Below are 16551 nucleotides of genomic sequence, written 5' to 3' on the forward strand. Positions count from 1 at the left end.
TTGCTTCACTCCCAACAATCACTCCCAGCATCATAATCTTGCAGAAGAATACACAAGCAGCCAATCACAGGCCTTACTGAATGCTTTGTGGTATCTCTGTAGCATCCATAGCCCCACCATGTAGTAACATTTTACAGCTAAGATGGCTACATCCAAAGCTCTGTAGCTACAGTGTAAGCCCTTAACACTGAACTATAAATTCAGCCTCAAAAACTGGTTACACATTAAGTGCTTCCATGAAATGCTTGACCCACCTGCTATTGTAAAACACAGCATGCACAAATGAATATGAAATATGAAAAGCTATGAATTACATTAAGAGGCATGATCTGTAGCCATGGCAGAGACACGCAGTAATGTGACCATTAATCAGTTGTCAGAATAAAACACCAGTGTCATTATAAGATTTACATACTTACATAAAATGTCATTAATGTATTTTTTAAATGCTAATTAGGCTGTTAAAGTGTGGTAATTACCACACTTGAACATCTTGATTAGCATGAATAATATGCTATTCTATGTAATTATTGACACTTAATTGTTGTGTAATATTGTTTTGACCTTGGTCACGGACAGAGCAGTGTGAGCTCTTAATCACGAGATTACTGTAGTACTTACTGTTTAACTTGTCTACTGGTCTATGTATGTTCAGCCTACTAGTCCTTAGAAATCAAGTCCGCCTAAAGAATATGCACAATGAAAAACTTAGCTACACTGACACATTTCCTTTAAGCTGGATGCTTTGAGGAACTTCAGTTTTGTATAATGAGCGCCTACAGTTTTAATTCCTGTAACTTATACTGCGTGATAACAACACAGACTACTAAATCAGAGGCTAAAAGAAAAGTATTTAACTGGAGCAAACTGTCAAGGGTTATTAGTCATATATCTTGTTTTCTCCCCTCCATTGTGAGTGGGGTCTGGCTGCAGTGTTTCTTTGTCTCGGGGCCTTATCTGGCTATGAAGCGCAGAGCTCTGAGCTGCTGTCTCTATTGGCATGGTGATGGAGGTAAGGCCTGCCATCCCAGATAAACCTCCCTCTGTTCTGCCAGCAGCCCGGCAGGCTTCATGTTTGCTGCAGGTGTCAGAGAAAATGTTCCCATAGCCATTAGACTTTAGCGCTGCTGGTGACATGTTGGCACCTTTGATCGGAAACGACTGAAGATGGGGGAAAGTGATGACTAAGATGGGGGAAAGTGATGACGGGTGAGATGGAGACAGACAACATAGGAGCAAGACAAAATGATGGAGGAAGTTAAGACTGGGAGACAGTTATTGTATGTTCATATTTTCATTTCAATAATTATGTTTTAATGTGATTAAAAGCACACAAAATGAGACATGTATTATTTAGCTCATTAGCTTAATCAACATTTATTTTAATGCTGACCACCGCTGCATGTTGAAAATGTGGAAGACGACACACTGTTGCAAAAGAGACACATTTTCACACACACACAAAAATCTATAAAAACGCCAGAGGTAGTCAAGTTTGAAAAAAAATTAATACTGTATACCATGAAGAAAAAACTACCTGAAATTGAAATTTTGAGGCAGACAGGTTGTAGCAACCAAACAGTAATGATGGTAGCTGCTGTTGCTGCTGCAAAAATTTCACCAGGGAAAAACCTTGTTAAACTGAATATTCAGCAGCCATTCTGCTTCCAGGTGGCAAGAGATTGGAAATTGGACAAGAATTCATAATTGAGTCCACTAACAGTGTTGTCTCTAATTAAAAAATAATTTACAACAGAAAGAAAAACAACATTAAATCCAGAAAGAATTTACTTTGACAAAACTGATAGAAATATATTATGTTTGAAATCACACAAGACTACGAGTTCACTTAAATGAAATTAACCTGTCAAAATTAAATTTTTGTAGCTCAACTGTATAGGTTTTTTGTGTATAGTTTTCAACAAATGATCAAGGACTACATAAACACAAATGATGTTCATTTTGAGTCATATTCATCGAAAGAAACATCAGGTGTTGTGTAAAAGATGTATTAAGTATCTCGGCAGCCACCTTTTCATCAATACACAGGTGTAGTAAACTTGCCCATCTGTGGGTGCTGAGGCCAATGTTAATATGGGACAAACAACCACCACACTACCTTGCCAGACAGGGAGCAGGACACCGAACAGGCAGATTAGACCACCTGGCTCTGCCAGACTGTCAGCCTATTTATACCCCGGACAATAATTTATACCAGGACTGCCCAGGAGCACACAGACAACGACCCAGGGGGAGGCATCTCTTTGTAATGCTCCCATGATGAAGAAAAAAAAAAGTCACTGTGATGACCTTCTGGCTTCCTTTTCCCTGTAAGGCTTTCCCAGAGGAGTGCACTAATGGCAATGACCGCTCCTCTACCTACAGTACACTCCTTCAGTCACAAGAGAAACTTCTCAGTATGCAAGGGTAACACAATACTATTTATCTTTAAACATGACCTGAATTATGTATGTGAAAGCATCTAATTAATATATCTCTTGACCACGATAAGTCATGGCAACAAAACAAATATCCTTCCAAGCAAACTGTGACATATACAGTACAGTATATTCTGCACATGAATGCAATAAAGCCTTTGATTAGGATTTCTTAAGCTGGGAAAGATGGTGTCTGACATTTAAAAAACATTTTTTTTAAACTGAGAAGAAACTTCACAAGATTGACCGAGACATTAAAAAAGGATAACCAGCAGCACATTTAGTTTCTTGGCTTGTGAGTAACAATGGACATGAACTGAAAGATGCTTTGTCTTCTATCTGCTCTGTAAACACTGCCAAAGTCTAAAATTAGTCATCTTACCGTTTTGCAGTAAACCACACTGCAATTACACCAGGAAACGAGTTGCTTAAACTCAAAACCCCAAAGAGCTCTATTTTTTGCTCCTGCCGCTGCTGACATTTTCCCATTAGTGACACAAGCGTGTAATTTGGTGGCACCAATATTTCATTTCAAAGAGCGTTTCACACAGTAATGAACATGTCACCACTGTGTTTAACAGATTCAATTAAAGTAAAGAATTTGAATCCCTCAGAAATTACTTATCAGACCCATTATCACAGTTCATACAAACCTAGTGAAACTTTATTTTGCTGTGACTCAACTCTGTGTTGTACAAATATCTAATGAGATGAACTTTGCAAACACACTTTTAACTCTCATGCAAACTGTTGAGCTTAGACTGTGATTAAAGGGAGTAGTACTTGCACATTGAATGGAAATAGTCTAATAAGGCATGCTGAGCTTCTTGTGCTGCTATTCTACAGTATGTGACTAAGCTGAAAAAAAACTTTAATGGGACAACCTTTGCAAATACATTTGCATGGCACAATTAAAAGTGCACACTCTTTAGATTCTCAATATGCACGCCATACAAAAAGTTGGGATCTTATGGGTCTCAATTTGTGTGTAAGAAACATCTGGTGTCTCAGGAGTTTGATAGCATCAAGGCAATTTTTGGAAACTGCTCTGTTGCCAATGCAACATTAGGAAATGGCGTTTTGGGGGTGAAAACAAACACTTTAAATCCACCATTCAGATTCAGAATAATAAAAAAAACAAACAGATGATAGATAAGATGATCGATACCACACTCAAGCAGCTAGCAAACTCATGCTATATCTTGTTTGTTTAATCTGAAGCTAAAGTGTGAAGACAACAAGTTGTTTTTTTTTTTATGGCAGGCTATTTATCAGTCAGTTTTCATATGCATTAAACAAACAACACATAGCCTAAATTGCAAGTTGGTGAGCTTCAGGAGGTGCTAACTTTGAACAGATAAGACAAGACTGTCTGCGAGGATTGTTTTAAAAGCTTTCAAACTCCTCCTTAAATTGTTCATCACAAAGTGACAGATGTTTGTCTACAGTGGGAAATTTCTCACTGAGCTGCGTCAGAAGTTGCACTCACTGTAAGCTGCCTGTACCATCATTTCTTCCTCAATCACTGTCAAGGGAGCTGCTCCACAAACTCACTCTTGATTATGCCAAAAATATCTTAGAACATACACTAAGTTTGGGAGGGCGATGCTGATTGCCACAAGATCTGATTCAAACAACTGAAATGATAAATATATTCTGTGTGTATTGGTATGTGCCAGTGTCAAAGAGAAAGCTAGAGTGTGTGTAGGTGCTTCAGCAGCCCTTTCAGCCTACTAGATATACAATCATCAGTCTTCCTTTTGAAAAACACAAAAGGCTGGAGGCAACAACGAACTGAATATATTGTAATTAGCTACCGCCATCACAAAAAGTGTTACTATGGAAAATGCAAGAGAATAAAGACATTAGATATTTTCTTCATGTGTTCACTGAAACAAGTGATGACTGTACTGCTTTTTAGGGCTGTATGATTATGCCCACATATTGGTGATATTCTGCCACAATACATCCAAACAAAATAGACAATGGGATGGCAGCAGGTACGAATGATGATGAAAATAGGAATAAAAGCTCCTTCATCAAGATTTTTGTAGTTGAAGTAGAGACAACATTGATTTCAGCAACTAGGTCCAAACTTACAGGAAGCCGGTTCAATGCTGAGTTCCATTATCTCGGCTTGCATGTTGTTATTGAGTGACTGTCATAAAAATTAGGATGTATTGGTTGATGTGAAAGGGCGCTGAGTATTCTGGCAATCACATCTGTTCTGCTCTCTGAGGTGAAAGAGAACTTAGTACTGAGCCTGGAAAACAGGTGGAGCTAAGTGGAGCTAATTTACTGACCGTGTACGTGTGTGTGTGTGTGTGTGTGTGTGTGTGTGTGTGTGTGTGTGTGTGTGTGTGTGTGTGTGTGTGTGTGTGTGTGTGTGTGTGTGTACTGTAGGTGTGTTCATATCACAACAGAGAGAGAGAGAGAGAGAGAGAGAGAGAGAGAGAGAGAGAGAGAGAGAGAGAGAGAGAGAGAGAGAGAGAGAGAGAGAGGGTGAGAATGACAGAGTGAGACAGACTGACAAATGGAGAAAAGGTGAGTACTAATATTGTCAATACATTAATGCATTGAAAAAGTATATTGACGCATGATGAATTAAACTAAATGAATTAGAATGAATTTAATGCGCATTCATGAAAAGCGAATTTAAGAATTTTGCCTGTACTTTGTTAATATAAACCCAGGGAAGTCAACAGGGATGTAACAAAAAAAGGTCAGAAGGGAGTTATTGGTCCCTTGGTTAAAAAGAAAGTGTTATTTTGTTACAGATTCACTAAAAAAGATATTAGTTTTTATAGCACGGAGAAATTAACCTCAACTATTACTCCATCCTAAACACGTTAATGCATGCTTTCACTCTCTTTTTCAGTAGTATTGTAAACCGAGCAAAAGAATCAGGAAAGGAAAGACTGCAGTAGAAAAAGACAAATAACACTCAGTCTGTCTGACGATGGGAATGGTCAATATTTTGAGGGCGTAGCAACTGGATATCCGGGCCAAGGCATTCTTTACTGTGCACTGCTGTCCGATTAGCAAGTTGAGATGACATTTCAGTTAATCTCTATGAACAGATACATTAATATAGGCTAATATAGACTACATAGTTGTCACACAATAGCCAAGAGACTGCATTTTGTGCCAATGTGGTCCGCCTCTTTTGTTCTCTGCTCGGACTGTTTAAACGCAATCGCAATCAAACCCCTCTCAAGCGTGACTGGTCAATACCACTTGGACTGCAATTGGAAACCACAACGCTTCCGGTACCTGTCCTGTTGCCTACAGATTCTGCATTCATATGAAGATATTTGTTCATAGAAACTACATAGCATTCGACAGAAAATGGATCCATCAGTATGTTCACTTAGAAACTGGCAGAAATTTGCCCTGGTCTCTAAAATGTCTTCACTTATAACTGAATAACAGGTAATATCCTCTCCATTGCAGACAGACAGTAGTATCTGGGCTGCTCTTGGTGTCAAATAGCTGTTCTCAGTAATAACCAGTAAGAGGCTATTCCTGTGTGTGTGTGTGTGTGTGTGTGTGTGTGTGTGTGTGTGTGTGTGTGTGTGTGTGTGTGTGTGTGTGTGTGTGTGTGTGTGTGTGTGTGTGTGTGTGTGTGGTCAAGGTATTGTGTAAAGCCAAGCAAGCAGCTCTCAGCAAAAAGACAACATCAATATTTTGAATATGATTTAGAAGAGGTAGAAAAAAAATAAGCTTTTATCACATCTTGCAGCAGGCTCTAGAAGGGTGTTGTTAGAGACAGGGTGACCAGATACTCAAAAATATCAGTAACTAAAGGCTTCTTTTTGTTACACAAAGCTCTAAACTGAAAGAAGTCTTCAATATTTTACCTTCAAAGTTTTACCTAAAAACTGCAGCGACAAACATTCCTGCATGACCAGTTAAAAAATAAAAGCTTTGACCCATTTGTTTCCACACTGGGCATTAAACTAGGACATCATACTGAGTATCACATGGAAATCTGGGATAAAATTAGAATGAGGATTTAATCAGTAAACCAGCTAATATAGGAGTTCAGGATCCAAATATATTTTCTTATGGCAACACAAATCATTGTGAAGTTGTAGTAAAGACAGTCTGAGTTCTACTGGGTTCTGCACTGTGTGGTTTGGCGGAAAAGTCATAGAAACCTTTTGTCTTTCTGGAAACAGAAGGCATGGCTGACCAAAAGACCAAAAGAGAGAAGAAACTGGAGCTTATTCTAGTGTTTGGTTCTCACTCTGGGTCAGTGCACAGGATTAAAAATGCTGAAAGGTTTTCAGGTATTATTTGGTGTGGTTAAAGAAAACACACTGTACATTTACTACATATTACAAGCTGCCAAGACACAATTTACAATATTGCAAAGTACATTTGTCTCTCCTCATTTTAGTGCTTAATAATGTCAAGTTCCCACTTGGCACAATTATGAATGAGAGCAACAACTCATATTAGCAAGGCCTGTTTGAAAAAGGTAGCAACAAGCATTGTTGATTCTCGCTCCTCTGCAAATGAGCTTGATTGTATGTTTTGGACAAAAACAGGAGTTGAGAATTGGCATTCGATGCATGGTCATTAACTGTGTAACGCTGCCAAAATGTTTAATTCCACTCAAAACACTGGTTTGGTTGGCAGATCATGAAATCATTAAAAAATTGTTTTTTTGCATTTGTGTTTCTCAAAAAAGTCTATTTGGTTTGTCTGAATAGACAAGTAGTGCAGAAAGTTACAGTACAAGTTTTAATAACCAAATATAAAGCAGACGTTATAGTGATGCATTCAAGACCAAAACAAAAATAGAGGTTAGATAATTATGCCGTGGATAAAAACATACACTGCAGTTTATTCAAATGAGCATGGTTTTAATTTGTGAATGTGCCCAAATGAAGGCACAGAATCTAGTTGGGGAACACTATTTGACATGCAGCCCACATCTCCAGTAGTTCGTAGTTCTTAGGCAACAGGCAATTAGAGGAGATACCGCTGCCTCTATCTGCTGCTGAATCTGAAGGCAGATTCCAGTACTAATAGCCTGAGAGGCAAGCTGCACCTGAGCCTCGAGGACAACAAAGAACAGTAGATGCAAGCACAATACTTGAAGCACTGATTTATCCCTGTGTACCACTTTCTAGCAAAGGACATTCAAAACATACATTGATCTGCTTTGGATCAAGGAAATTAAACCATAAGTACATGACAGCTGTTTGTGTAGGCACTCCTGGCTCATATCAATTCACACTTACACAAGAGCAAACTGTTAAGTGCCAAATTTGAAAAATATCCAAAAAGCAAGCAACAACAACTTTCACAGCAAAATGACGCTCAATGTAATTAGCATGTAGCAGTGATCATACCTGTGATGTTCCAGTCATAAAGCTGCTTCTCCTAAGCATCAGGCAACTTCACTCTGGCAAAGAAGCAGCTGTCTGGCTTCATCTTGGAGCCTGAAAACACAACAGTAGAGAATCTGAATATACCTCAACTTTCACAGTTCTCAGTCAGTTTTACAGCTGCAGACCTAAAACAATCACCATACAGTCAATTTTGATATAGCACATATCATTTTTCACACTGACAATGGCAGTGCTGGCAAAGGCGCAGGCTTCCTCACCCATTTCACTGAGACCACTGCTTTGCTCAGCGGGGGGTCCCATTGCAGAGGGCTACACTAAAACAGTTGGTTCAGGTTCTCCTTTATCCACTGCAAAATGTTTGGTCATCCAGCAAAACGCTGTGTTGGCAAATATGTGCAAGCACAAATATCAGGTGGAATACCTTGTTGCATGTGCTTTATTAAGACTGCACATTTTTTTTATTGATTTATCTATATTATTTTCTGATTAGTTGATTAATCCTTTGGTTAACTTACCAATAAATAATAACCTCAACTTCTACCATTAATCTTCCAAGCATTTTATTAGGTCTGTGTCTAAAGAGTTCCTACACATTTAACAATTGGGTTCAGGCTTTTTGGCATAATTTTCACCATTTAATGAGTGTGTCGTGTAGACACTATCCACTCACATTACTACATTACAGGCACACTTTACTACACAACCCCGCCCCAACCCTTCCCCTGCTCATGCCTAAATCTAATCAAGTGGGTGTGTCATGTACTGAAGTAGGTGTGCCATGTATATACTGCAAGTCTGCAAATAGACCTGTTTGTACTTGCCTGGTATTGAGATGGAGAAAATGATTGCGGCTGTGATTAACTTTCCAGAGCTGTGTAATCTGACCTCAAAGGAGCGCAAGAATATAAACCGCTGTCTTCGCATTTTAAGCTTTCATCCTGGGCTTGTTCATTTCTATTTCATCTTCTTTACCTGCACCCTGTGGCAACGTGCCCACACTAACACAGCCTCTTGCATTGTTTTCCTACAGTGATATTCAGTTTGAAGGTCTCTGCTGAACACTGAAATGATGAGTAGACAATGTTGCTGTAATCCAAGAAGATTTGAGTAAGAAAACTCAATGGCAAGGCAAGGCAAGTTTATTAATAAAGCACCATTCAGACACAAAGCAATTCAAAGTGCTTTACAGAGGCTTAAAAATACTTAATAATCATACTTAATTTATTGGAAAGCTGCAGTAAGCAATAGTGTTTTAAACCCTGATTAACTGAGCTGACAGTTTCAGCAGACCACAGGTGTTCAGGAAGCTTGTGTCACAGGTAAGGAGCATCGAAAGCAAAAGCTGCTTCACCTCACTTGGTTTTGATCCTGGGAACCTTGTCCCAGATAACCTAAGGGGTCTGGATGTTTCGTAACTACAAGTAAATCAGAGATGTATTTAGGCCTGAGACCATTTAGTGCTCTATAGACAAGTAATAGGATTTTAAAATATATCCTTTGACACACAGGAAGCCAGTGCAGCGATTTAAGAACTGGTGTAATGTGCTCCACTTTCTTAGTGTTATTGCGGACTGTGGCAGTACCATTTTGGATGAGCTGCAGCTGTCTGATTGATTTTTTTAGTAAGACCCATGAAAACACCATTATAATAGTCTAGCCTGCTGAAAATGAAAACGTGAACAAGTTATTCTGTATCTTGTTTAGACAGAAATCCTTTAATTATTACTTTTTAAGGTGGTGGTAGGCTGATTTTATGGTTATTTAGTAGTATCCAGACCTTTTAAAAAGAGGTTTAATAACTGTGGTCTTCAGGGCCATTGGAAAGGCCTGTCCGAAGAAAACTATTAACTATCTAAAGTATGTTCAGTGCTATGGACTTAAAAGTAGTCCAAAATAGTCCTATGCAGAGGCAGGGGTGAAGTTGCTATTTTGACCAAGATGGAGTTACAGACTGTTTGTCTTATCTTCAGGTTTTTATCAGTGACAAAGATGCAAAGTCAGTGCATGACTTTGTGGATAGCGGTCATAATGAACCCAGAGTTTGGTTTTTCACCACCTGCATTGTGCTTGTTTACACTGTCTTTTGTTCTTACCAGAGACAACTTTGATTTTCATGGGGGCAATGGTATTAAAAACACAAATAACTTAAGAACTGAAACTGTTTACAAGATTACTGACAGTAACTGAAGGCAGAGATGGTGTGGGTGTAAAAAGCCTGGGTGGGTAATGTAAACATTTTTTCATTGATATAGCGCTTTCTGATTACCTCTGTTTTAATTCTGCTGGTGTCAGAGATGGTTATTTTAAAGAAAACACATTTATGATCAGAAAGGGCAAAAGCAGTCCCCACAACCTCAGATATGTGTAGTACCTTGGAAATAATAAGATCTAAAATATGTCGCTTTTTGTGTGTTAAATCTGTTACATGTTGGCATAGTCCAAAGTGACTTCTTTGGATAAGCAGGAACTAGGTATCGCATAACATTTCACACATCCCTTTTATTTGCATCTTTAACTTGTGTGAAATGACTGGGAATTATTCATGGCATAGTGCTTGTAATCCAAGATAGGAAGAGTGGTTTTCTTTCCCCAGATTTTCTTGATCCTTTCCAAATACCAGCAGTGGGGTGCTGGAGGTCACAGGTTAAGTTGTCAGTAAATGTATGGACCCCTACTCTGTTGTAAACCCGATCCATTCCGTCATGGTTTTGTTGCTCTCTGAACAGATTGAAATTGTAAATGAGCCAGCAAGCAGCTAAAATGTTCCATTCCTTTCCCTAACGTGGGGATTGGACCTGACAAATATATCAGAGAGGGGACTTGTCACTCTTCGTGGACTTAGCTGTACCTTCAGTCATGGCTGCATGGGTCTTGATATTAGCGTCTGAGCTAGAGGTGGCAAGTAGCTCTTGTAAAATAATACACCTGTTCTCAAGCCAACCCTTTTGGTGAGACATCAGTGGAACTGTTCTTCTTGTTTCTGACTGTTCTTTTAACCCGGACAATGTCTGCCAAGAGCTCAGGTTTGACAATGTGTTGGTAGAACAGGTCTTTACTCTTGCTCCCCGGTTTAGTCAACAGCACATATCCAGATTCATTGTGGTGGCGCTCTCAAGAGGGTTCAGGCCGGACTAGTGGATAGTGTCTGGATAGTCTTTGGTGTGGGGCTTATTGTATCTGCTGAAAATCTGTTTCAGAATACGCCTCATGTACCTGGATCTGATCATCAGCCGGTCCCAGGACATTACGTGGGAAGCAGGAAGCAGAGTGTCAATACGTTTTTCGTCCTCTTGTGTTTGGTAGAGTTGAGAAGTTCTTTTTTTTAAGCTCTGATTTTCTGGCTAAGCTTTGCACAGCTGGTGCATTTAGTGGAGAAGAGAAGGAAGGCATCTTGGTTTGAAACCTTTTCTCTTTCACAGTATTTTTGGCCATCAAGGTTCTTATCTTGGCAGTTAATCCCCAATTGTTGGTAAGTCTGTTTAAGTTGTTGAGCATCTGGACTTGTAAAGATAACATAAGGTACTATATTAGTGTTGCAGAGGTTAGCACGTCATCCACTATACTCAAAGGCAGCTTACGATAGTAGAATAGAGATTGCCCTAAAATAAGCAAAAAATAATCATATACCACCCCAAAGAAATATGAGTATTCAGGCTGTATTAGTCACTAAAATATGTAGAGCTATTAACAGCAGTAGTTAAGTGGGAGAACAACAGCAACACAAACTGCTACAGGCCTGAGCAGGAAAAGGATCCTTTCATGTGATTAAAAACCGTGCATCTCCTACCTTGGTGCCACATCACAATGGTTATCTCCCAAGGGTGGAGGCATTACGTCATATATGTTTTCCATAATCATAAAAATATCAAGGGGGATTCTTCAGACTGGTGAGGTTGAACAGTTAATCACAGGCTGTAAAAAGTCTGTATTGTTGTGATGAAGGGATATGCTCCCCGAGTTGTAGTTCAATTTGAGAAATTCAGTGAGGGGATAACCAAGTGGGGGGGGGGGGGGGGTGATATCACCTGAAATCAATATCACAATCAATTGACCCATTTACTGCTGTAACGAGTAATTTAACTATTATTAAATATACTTGTGCTCCATATTCAATATGCGGAAAATTATAGATTGCAACAGATTATTCCTTGATCAAAATCGATCAAAAAAGTTTGGAAAGTCAACATTTAATTTTCAATTGATTGCCCAGCACCTTTAATAAGTGCTTCGTTTTCTGAAACAAAATGTATGTGTGATGTTCTTTTGTGCTTTCAACTTATGAAGATGATTGTAAAATTCACTGATTGGAGAGTCTCTATCCACTCAAAAATTTGTTTGGCTCATTCTGACATCACTTGGATGTTTGACCTTCATTATGCTGAATGGTGTGCGTATGTGCAGTTTGACTCTCGAAGGCTGTTTTCACCTTCATCTGTTTAATGGGGAACATTTCTGTGCTCACCTTAAATCTGAGTTTAATGACATACCTATGAGTCTGCTTTAATAAAGCATTATCTTGCCACGAATGATTGATGATGCTGATGCCTTGTACTATAATATACTACTCCAAAATGTACTCCCAAGTACTCCCTGATATGCCTTGATCTTCTCTTGCACCCACATTAAAAACCTCCTCATGACTCTTTATGTATCGTCTTCTTTCTGTGGGTCCATATATTTTGTGCAAAACATATACAACACAAATTATTATAGAGAAAAAAAAGCTCTGGGTCTGAAAAACCGGGCCAATGCTCAAGTGACTTAAAGCTGCATTCCCTCTAATGGCAGTGGGTGACTCCACTAGTTGCAAAAACATACGTTACGTAATGCAACCCCAGATTACAAGAGGAGTCGGATCCACCTTCTTGTCCAAATATGGTCACTTACTTCTCTCTCCGAAAAACAAAGACAGCAACGGTCAAAATGCCAAACTCAAGGATCTAAAACAAGATTCCACAAACCAATGGGGGCTGTCACAGTGGCTATGTCCATTACTTTTCACAATGATTATTATTCAAAGAAGAGTCTCTGATCAGAAAGCACTCATGATAGGCACCGACTACCTTCTACACAGTATTACAACACACTGAAAACTGATACTACCCTCTGACGTTCCACTGACCAGGGTCGTAATGTGATGACTCTGCCCATCCTCAATTCTATGATTGCACCTCTGCCCACAAACCCTCCCCAACATCCGGCTCACACTAGCAAAGAAACCATTAACAGTAATGAGAATCGATGGGGGTGTTAAAAGTATTGGCAGTCCGGCCCAGGAGCTGCTCTCTGTGCTGTCTTTATTAGTCTGGAAAAAGAGTGGCGGTCTCTCGCCTGCCAGCTCTAAACAGGAGTGCATTGATCAGAAGGTCAGGCCAGGTTGAATTCAGTCCTTTAATTGTCTGTGTCACTCCTTATTCTCATCCCAGCAGCTGTCAGTCATTTCCCAGGTAAATCGAGGCCAGCATCCCACGTGGCAGTTCATACCAAGGAAGAGGTTAAGGCTCAGACAGAATACTGCTTACACAAGAGGAAGACATTTTTTTCAATCAAAGCAAATTTTGCAAATGAAATTCATCTTTTTTAATTGCAGGACCTGAAATTAATTTTTCAAAATGAGAGGGGGGGGTTTCACCCTTAAATGGTGGCAATACTACCTGTGAGTGTAAATACAGGCCTGACCTTGTCCTATTCTTTCGTCAGATTGGATTTTGTTGCTCTCCTCCAACTATATTAGGGCCCGATCGATAATGGATTTTTGGGGCTGATGCCGATACAGATTTTAAGGAGTAAAAAAATTCCGATATCGATATGTCAGCCGATAATTTTATATAAAGAATATATACTTTAACATACATTTTTTGCATTGATCCCTTAAATGTGATTAACAAAAACCTGTGACAAAGATATGTAATGAAGGCATAATATTTGACAATAACCTTTATTGTATAAAATGACATCAGTGCACTGAAACAACACTGGGAATTTAATAATTATAAATAACTATAAGTAATTAAACTAACTAAATAACAAAAAAAGACACATAACAATAAAACATGTACATATATATTTAACTTGAATTAGAAAAAGGATAAAATACACATTAAATGCTGCCTGTATAACTTAAAATATTGGACAACATGTACGCTGACACCAATATATATGTGATAGGCCAATATCCGTTGATAATATTGGCCGACCGATATATTGGTCGGGTTCTAAACTATATACAATGCATTGCTGTAAATTGTTGTCCCTTTCTACTTCTCCTCTCTTAGTGGCCATCTCTTTGAGCTGCATCAGTGTCCTTAATCACTTACGGTAGCTCCATGTTCTCTCTCATCTCCAGGTTCTATTCCTTCCCTGTCCTCTGTCTCCTCCACTTCATCCATTTCCTCTTGATAACAGCTCTGTTAAATCAAACTGCTCTTGGGGAGGGCTAAGCTCTGAAATGAGCATCAGACTGGTGAGGTTTGTATTACTCAGTGAATTTCTTGACCCTCTTTTGTGTGCTGAATCCAAGTTCACATGACACATGTAATTGGTACAGTGTGATCATCATGACCATCTTAATGACTTCCTCCATTTCATTGAATAAACCACTATATTCACAAGCTCTGCAAACTGTTGGAAAATGAAGCATACGAGTCAGTGGAAACTATGACTTACTTCAAGCATTGCAAACTCTGGATGAGCTGGCTTCCTCTGCACTTACGAGAAGTGTGTCAGTAGGTTTTTCAAGTTTCTCTGCATCATTGAGAGAGATATCCTCAGAAGACTGTTTGCCACAATGGCTTTCTTGGGTTCCAAAACAGTGAACCATGACAAAATGTCCATCGTATTTACAGGTAATCTTCTGTCTTCTGTCTATGTATCTATCAACGATCCTACATACCTGCTCTTCATATGATCAAAGACTGATTTTGAGTGTTGACGTCAAAAAGCTAATCTCCTTTAAACTTGTTACCATGAAGAGAGCCAAGGGAATCTTCTGCAGGGCCAGGGTGGACTATCATTTCTCTCACGGCATCTCTGGTACCTTCAACTAAGGTCCAGAAGTCCAGATATGCTCTTTGAAAAGGTTTGAGAGAGGGACGACATGCATAAGACCATCCTTCATCATGTGAAAGAGGGCCACAAAGTTGAACTGTCTTAAAGCCGTCAGTAGTCCTTTGGCTTTGTCAGAGTCCTGTGTGTTGGAAGCAGCTGTGTGCTACAGGACAAATCTCAGGGCTCTCAGTGATCCAGCTGGGTGAACTTCAAGTTGGGGCTCATCCAATTGTTTCTTCAAATCATTCACCTTGTTACTTCTGAACAGCAGAATTCTAAAATAGCTCGAAATGACCTCAAATCCTGCTGAAACTTTTTCACCTGTTGCTCAGATCTGGCTTTGTCATGAGCAGCAAGAAGACGACGATGAGCTGTGCAATGCAATCCTACCAATTCTGAGTCCTCTCGAGTTTTTCAACAACTCCTTGGTGGCATCCTGTCATAACAGCAACACCATCAGTAAAAACTGCTCCAAGTTTTTTCCCATTTAAATTCTTCTCTGTCAGCAATTGCTTCACATCCTAAAAAGTGGTGTCCTATTCCATCTACAATTTCAGAGCTCCTGAACAACAACAGCAGCAGCAGTGGTAAGCAGCTCTGCACTAGGTTTACATTTTAGAGATTAGAGATTTAGTGATTAATATTTTCATTTTATTGATGATATATTATTTCACCACCCGTGACCCATATGCTATTAATGAGAATGTAATTTTGTATAACCCCGCCTGCCTAATTCATGGATTTACTGCAGTGCCCATGGATATAACTGCAATCCATGCAGAAGCATGCATCACTACTGTCCATGTACAGGCTTTATTTGATAAATGTTTAAAGCTTAGATTATACGACAGAGAAAATACTGTCTATGGCTGTTATTGGTGTCAGTGCCAAAATAAAACCTTATAGTGGGAAGTCTCAACTTAAAGGTTCCACCTTACACATACAATTGTCTTACTGAAAAGGGGAATTATGTGACAAACATTACACAAAAATACGTCTTCAGCACAGAATAAAAATCACTAACACTTCATTAGGTGCTTCTGATCAAAGCTTTACCAATTAATGTATGCCAAGCTTGTACCCTCAAAAGATAGCTGATGGAATAGGTTTAATTTGCATGATAATATCTAATAACAGGTTATCATGTCTTAATAATGCTGTTTGTACAGACTGTTTGAAAGCTAAAGATGACTATTTTCGTTAGTCGTTACTGCTGCTGTTACCACAAATACAATCACAGCCTGCAATGACAGCCAAAAAGCTGACAAAACAGATAAATACAATCCCTGATTAGGTCTAATCATTGTTCTGAAAGGAATATAAATACAATTCCCAGTTACATTTAACAGCTTATACATAAGGAACAGTTTCTGCTTTAAAATTGAATATATGACAAACATTTAACAAATTAACTTTGCTTATATAAATGCTTTGTGTTTTAGGTGAGTTATATTATTATTATTATTATTATTATTATTATTATTATTATTATTATTATCATTATACTATTTAATAATAATTTATAATATTTCTGGCTATTTTCAATGTGATTCACTGGGCAAATAAATAATATTTATAGAGGAAGTAAAACTCTCAGTTACCTGCTTCGGTTAAAATGATAACAATTCTTATATTTGTTCAGAATCTGATTCCAGCATTTGCTCCGAGGTAGAAAAAAACAGTCGAGTTTGCACATTAATCCA

General features: G+C 38.8%; 1 protein-coding gene across 1 annotated transcript in view; it reads right to left on the bottom strand.

Annotated features, from left to right (window-relative positions):
• Positions 1-16551, bottom strand: part of enox2 (ecto-NOX disulfide-thiol exchanger 2) — a 175275-nt gene that overhangs the window by 148091 nt on the left and 10633 nt on the right. Inside the window, exon 2 of the mRNA XM_062425353.1 lies at positions 7802-7891. The gene's annotated coding sequence lies outside the window, so the exon portion shown is untranslated. The remainder of the gene's footprint in view (positions 1-7801; positions 7892-16551) is intronic.

This window comes from Scomber scombrus, chromosome 9, assembly GCF_963691925.1.
Source record: "Scomber scombrus chromosome 9, fScoSco1.1, whole genome shotgun sequence".
NCBI lineage: Eukaryota > Metazoa > Chordata > Actinopteri > Scombriformes > Scombridae > Scomber > Scomber scombrus.